This window comes from Callorhinus ursinus, unplaced genomic scaffold, assembly GCF_003265705.2.
Source record: "Callorhinus ursinus isolate GAN/ISIS: 27379988/994484 unplaced genomic scaffold, GSC_fseal_2.0 scaffold8, whole genome shotgun sequence".
NCBI classification, from domain to species: domain Eukaryota; kingdom Metazoa; phylum Chordata; class Mammalia; order Carnivora; family Otariidae; genus Callorhinus; species Callorhinus ursinus.
In genome coordinates, this window is record NW_027397070.1 from 22,050,119 (window position 1) to 22,057,285 (window position 7,167).

A 7,167-nucleotide genomic window follows, 5' to 3' on the forward strand; every position below is an offset into this window, starting at 1 on the left:
TGTGTGTGTGTGTGTGTGTGTGTGTGTGTGTAAGAAGGAAAGAATGAAGCAAGTGGATTACAGAATACCATGGAAGTAAAACTGTGGCATTCAGAAATGAAGGGAAAATGTCAATTTACCTCAGGGCCTGTAAAACAATCTTTTAAAAGTTCAGCCATGCCCATATTAAAAAGCCGTGATCTTTAAATGGGGTAGGCTGTTAGTAATAGATGTATCTTAATTCCAGTTCTTTTTTGGTGGGGAGGTGATTAAATTTTGGGTTTTGGTTCCTAAATGGCACAAATCACATACTCTCAATTATGAATCTTGTTTCATGGACTGTAAACATGCCTAAAGAACAGAAACAGTATCACAGAAGAAATCGTGAAGTCTTGAAAATTAAAAACCTATTTTTAAAGCAACTTTCAAGATGAAAGATAAGATTTTTATTAGCGAGGGGTGCCTGGGTGCCTCAGTTGGTTAGGCAGCGTGACTCTCGGTTTCTGCTTAGGTCATGATCCCACGGTGCTGGGATCGAATCCCATATCCAGTCGCTCTTTTCAGGTAGTCTGCTGGAGATTCTCTCTCCCTTCCTTTCCCATTCTTGCGCTCAATCTCTCTCTAAATAAATAAATCTTAAAAAAAAAAAGAATAGCGAATTCAGAAGATAGCTAGGAATTAGTTGTGCCTAGAATTAGTATTTATAAGGTTTAAAACTATTTGCCCCAGCGTTTGTTGCTGTTGTTATTAAATCTCTCAATCCCACCCTGCCCCCCACCCTTCTTGCCCAAATCAGGTTTGCATGTGGGATGTGTGCATGTGCACACAGGAGAGACAGAGACATGTCTTCTAACCCCTCTAGCATTACATGGTCAATACCCCTTACAATTCCACATTAAGAGAGAATTTTACCTGTAACTTTCATTTATCAATTTTCACTGAGGGACTGTGATTGGCTGTTGGGATCATGTGATCTCCTTTTAGACCAATCACTGTAAACTGGGGAACTCTGATTGACTAAGTCTGGACCATGTGTCTAACCTGAAGTCAAATTACACGTGTCCTCTCTAACCATATTAACTTTAAGGATAGTACAAGATATCTGTGATTTATATCACCCTGAGATGTAATGTGTAATACTTAACTTCATATTACCCTGACAGAGTGAGAGAGAAAATTAGAACTAGTTGGCTTTGTATTAATAAATGGAGAAGTCATTTATTCATTTAACATGAATTGTCAAAGTTCAATTGCTTTTCCCCCAAGTTTTTAGCTCTCATTTAACAAAATTACTAACCCTGTGAGTAAAGGTTAATTCCGTTTAATGCTACCATTTATATTAATTGAAATATTTTATAGTTTGTAAAAAAGTACATGAGCCAATACAGTATATCAGTTCCCCTATCTATTATTTCATTCTGTGAATGTTATTGACAACTGCTGTGCTGTGTTTTTAAATTGTGGAAGGGAGCCTCTGTATTTGTTCCAGAGACAGTGCTGTATCTTCCAGAAACCTTTCAAGAATTTCATGTTTCAATCCAGAACTGTTCAAGTAGTTTTAGCATTCTAAGTTTCTCTTCTCCAAAGTTTTAAATGCCATATTTCATAGATTTAAGCTGTAAAGCTCAATGATAATTGCCATTGTGAAATTTGATTTCTTGATAATTTTAATGGAATCTGTCACATTTTGTTGCTTATTATGCTGTTGTAGGGGAAATTGAATTTTTTTCTCAAAAAAGGGCAAATTTTCTGTATTGTTATATTTATATTAGAATAAGAGTTCTATACATACCTAAAAACATACCTATAAATTTCATAACCTATGATATTTCAATTCCAAATACAAAGAACTCAGTATATTCTCCAATATAATGATTTAAATAAAAATATTTCTATAAGGAATTTAAAATAATCCTATCCCAAATTGGCAAGTTTGTAAGTTTGCCCATTTTCAAGAAATTTTCCTATGTATTTCAAGTAGTATTAGATTTAAGAAAGAAAAATAATATATAACATCTAATCAGATGCCCAAATAAACACAACACAATCAGCTACTAGAAAATTGGTTATGTTCCTTTCTGCATTGCAAAGATAACTGTCCCAAATTTGATTCCACTGCCAGAGGTTTCCTCCAAATCAGTACATAACAAAAGGATTCCTCTTTACAAATGTTAAATCCTAACTCATTTTCTTCTGAATCCACCAACCCCATAGTTTTTCCTCTTGCAACCTCAATGGCAGGGTTGTGAAAGCAAACAGCTGTCCATTATTTTTTTCATTACACGCTACAGACTGTCAGTAACTCTTATAAATTCAGATTGAACTGAACAGTCTGAAGGAAGTTCAGTTCAGGGTCAAGCTCCCTGAAATAGCATGAAATTGTGCATTGCTGGAAATAGAGGGTTTAATCTTTGTGCTAAGGGTCATAAAACAGGATCATCTGGTCTTTCAACCATTACTCTTCTGCCACACTGAGTTCCTAGACTATTTGTAACTTTCACTGATTGAGAGAAGAAAGCATCATTTGGTTAAAAGAACAGGGAAGAACGCTATAAGCTACCTACTACTTGGACTTGATTTACTGAAGTTGTGCTTCACTGACATATTCAATAAATTGCAATTAGTGCTCACAGACTTAATATTCAAAAACCCATGGTTACCAGAGTGTGCTTTGTAGGAGTCAGTCATGCAAACCAGGGCAATATATTGATGCACATGTGGTACATATTTTAGTGACATTATTTCTGTTTGATTTGATGTTCTCTCTGCACAGCAATATTTCAACAATTCTAAAAATGTCCTCCTTTGAAGTTCACAGCATAAAAATTCCTTTTTCAACATCAGGTGGAAAATAATAGAATTTATGCTTAAAAATAACCAAGAAGATGTTATGGAGCTAAATTATACTACAATAGCTTTTTAACTATACTACAGGCTTTTTAAAGCCTTTTTTGTATGGTGTCATTTAAATAATTTATTCATTCAACAAACATTTTAGAGGTTGTGGTTATAACTTTCTGTATTCAATGGAAATTATTCCCCATTAATTTTATTTTTTGACATAACTAAGAGAAAGTAATATACATTACATTAGGAAAGCAAGACATAAAGAATTAGTCTAGATGCTGATAACATTATTATACTATGTCATTAGACATTTTGCCTGAATTTTTCTTATATTAAAAGCTAGAATACTATGGTGAGAGTCATACTATATTTTTCGGTTCTTGGCTGCTTTAGGGTGCATCTGTTGGAGAAATAATTATTATAGGATATTTTCTTAATTTGAATAATCAAGGTTATTTATGAAACACACACATACATGCATGCACACACACAAAGAATAAAATCTCAGATGATCAACCACCTGATACTTTGTTTCTGGTCTACACTATACTTGTATTTCTTTTTTAGAAACCCATATAGAAGGAGTATTTATGATGCTATATGTGTCTGAGGTTGTATAATGAATTTCTTTTATGTTTCTTATTTTCCTTCTGTAACATATATTATTTTCTCCTAATTATACACAAAAAATAAATTCAATTAGGCATGATTTCCCATGAACATACCCCCCTTTTTTTTTTCCATAAATCACTGGAACTTGGTTCTCTCCTTTCTTCTCAAGTGTGAATTCCTAGTCATCAAAGTTTTTACTAAAGATATAGCCAATGTAACGCTTTTTGTTTGAAGTTACTGGAGTATCAGACAAACCAGGAGACTTAATTGCCTATGCAGTTTGTAATTTGCTTATGGGTACACGTATCCACTTTTTGGAAAAATATATTTATTGAGGAATTAAAATAATGTCAGTTCTTCAGAAAGTGTTCAGAAGCTCTATGATCTAGAGGAAAACTGATAGATATTGATAAAGGAAGAAAAGAGAATAGAACAGTCCATATATTATAGAATAACATACTTAAAAATAAAAAATCTTATTCTAAAGTCAGTTTAGTATATTTTAATTAGACTTTTTAAAGGTGTTTATTTTAATATTTTATTGATAAAATTGTCCTTATTTTTCATAAATACATTTTCTCTATGCATTCTTTTTCTTGTAAAACTACAGGAAATCATGTATGTTTTCTTCACAGTATTTGAATCATACCTTATAAATATACTTTTAGAAAACTGCCTTTTTCCTTCCCTAAATAGTATTTTTCTACTTTTGTTAAGTAGAAACGTTTCAAAAATATATGTTTAGTTTCAAATTTAGAGTTGAATGAATTGACATGTTAAAATTTAATATATAGTAGTTGTTATAGATTCACCATAGTTATATTCTTATAGAGGCACTTCATAGTGAAAAATGTTTGCTTATGCTGATATTTCCAAATGTATAGCTTCGGTGTTCTCATTAGGGCTGAGTAATAATATAACTCATTTTTTAAATGACTACTATTATTTTACCTCAGAGTCTTTGTTATGAAAAGTAAAGAAAAAGGAAAGATTATTTTTCATACTCATAGATATCCTCTGACAAGCTCAGGCTGACACAAATTTTATGTAGGAGCCTATTGGCTTGGCTGTTTAAATAATAATGATCTAATAGTATCCACTGGCTCTGTAAAGCATTTTTGTGTCCTTTATATTTCTAATATTTCCCAATTACTTTCTCCTTTTTCTTTGAGCTCTGTGCCTCTTACTAGGGTCTCATTTTAGAAATTATAGTTTGAAATATTTCATGCTATTTGCCACATAATATAATAAGATCACTTTATTCCTCTTTCTAACTTATTTAGATGGCACTTGTAATACACTTCTCTAAAAGTAAAGAGTTTAAAGAGCTAGGGTAATTAGAGGTGCTGCTGTCTTATATATGTGAAAGTTCAGTTTTATTTTTTTTTAAGCTGACTCTAAACATTTCTTTATATTTACTTCAGTGGTGTAGACATTTACAAATGATAATAGTCTAATAGTGCTATTGATTTTTTGAATATTCAGAAAGAATGTGCCTTTTACCAAATCATAAAATTGCAAATGAATGGTTTTAAGTCATCTCAATTATATCATTCTATTTTCTGCCTAGTTATGATTTTATAAATCAAAAGTGCACATATTCAAGGAAGACTTTCTCTACTGTGTGGAAGTATGAGTCATTAAAAGAAGTATATATTTACAATGATTTTGATTCTTTAGCATTCTCTTCAGTTAGTCTCCTAATTTTTAACTATGTTCCCTTTTTCAGACCCTGTTCTCATTCCTTTCTTAAGTTCGCCTTTACAGAAGAATATTTCTATAAACAGGTTGCTAAAAAATTAAAGATAATTGAATTTAAAAGAAAGGAGTTGAAGGGACCTACAAGGCAGCTTTTTATGTCCAGGTTTTTTTTTTTAATTTTTTTTTAAGATTGTATTTATTTGACAGAAAGCGAGAGAGAGCACAAGCAGGGGGAGCTGCAGGCAGAGGGAGAAGCAGGCTCCCCGCTGAGCAGGGAGCCTGATGCGGGGCTTGATCCCAGGACCCTGGGATCATGACCTGAGCCGAAGGCAGATGCTTAACAACTGAGCCACCCAGGCACCCCTCATGTCCAGTTTTGATAAGTGATTGTATCATTTATATCTAAAGTATGTTTTTTAAAACTGAAAAGATTATTTGAAATAAATTGATTCATCAAAAGAACCTTTAGAGGTTTGGTTTGTTGAACAATGTATTACTGTACTCAAATACACATATATATAAGCCTACATGCATATATATATATATATATATATATATATAATAGTATTATCACATATACAATATGTAAAGGACAAATAATGTTAGCATTTGTTGGACAAAAATGCAGAAAGAATTAATTGATAAAGGAATGACTATCCCAGATTGGACAATGTTACCAAGTTACAAAATTTTTAAAAGCTTGGTATCTTCTAAATGTTGCTTCTTTTAATTTTCCTTTAAAATTGGTAGCAGTGTTTAGAAGCACAAAAGTCTAATACCCTATAGAGAAAATACATCATTAGAAACTTATTTAGGATTAATGTAATTGATGAATCCATCTCATTTTACTGAGAACCTATTTTGTATTAGGAGGTATGCTGGTGCAAGGATTCTAAAGAGGAGTAATAATTCATCTGGCCCCCAAGATTTTTACCACTAACAATGCAATTAAAGTAGATAAATACTCTTTTCATGAAACCAATTTTGAATACTCCTGATTCCCTGGGGTCATTATTCCCTTAAAGAGGAGGTGACAAGAGTTGACAGTCCATAAAACTTTGTTTTCTATTTAAACGATTGCATGTAATCACACAGACTTACATACTTCCAAGTACATATTAGTTTACTATAACTATGAAAAGAGAATTTTAAAATTTTGGTGAGGGGAATCTTCTGTAACAATTGAGGTCCTCAACAGTGAATTTTTCTTTTCTGTAATTTTCCTGGAATTGCTGACGTTCAGTGTGCACAGAGTATTAATGAACACAAACTTTCATCTAGTTTCAGTTGGATAAAAATAATCTATTGTAGGTTGCTTGCTTAGTATGAAAGAATGTTTATTTTTTTGCTAGAATTCCATATGCTAGTATTTGCATAAGTTCTGTTTTCATAATCTTACCCTTTTAGGAATTAGGATCTTTAGAACTAAAGTTTAAATATTTTCAAACTAAATTAAGTTGAACAGTTTAACAATTAAAAGAGAAGATTCTAATTCCAGTTCTACAGACACAATGCAAGTCATTGAACTATTTTTTGACTATTTGTTAATTCAAGTAGAATAATGCTACATTTTTTTGGAACCTACATTCAAAGCCTAACTGCTTTGAGTCGCAAGGTACATATGACTCCTTCTGAGATCCCCTACCTGATTCCCCACTGTAGATTTGGGTATACCTTACAGGTTCTCCTCTAATATCCTGTGCTTTTTCTTTCTTTCTTTCTTTTTTTTTTGGTACTTATCAGGCTTTATTTTATGCTTTGCAAGGATAAGCAATATACATGTCTTACTCGTAGTTGGATCTCTTGCACTTATTGAATAAAAAGTTGATAATCAGTGTGGCAATATTATGTTTTATTTCTTTTCGTTTACAAGCTATAGTAACTATTATATTGAATTATGAGACTCTCCTGAGTATTGTTTTGATAAAAATAGCTTAATTTGAAAATGAATTTATATTTAAAAATTTTATTATTTAAGTTGTACCTAATTATGGCTAATGAACTTTACATAATATTGAGATTTGCATG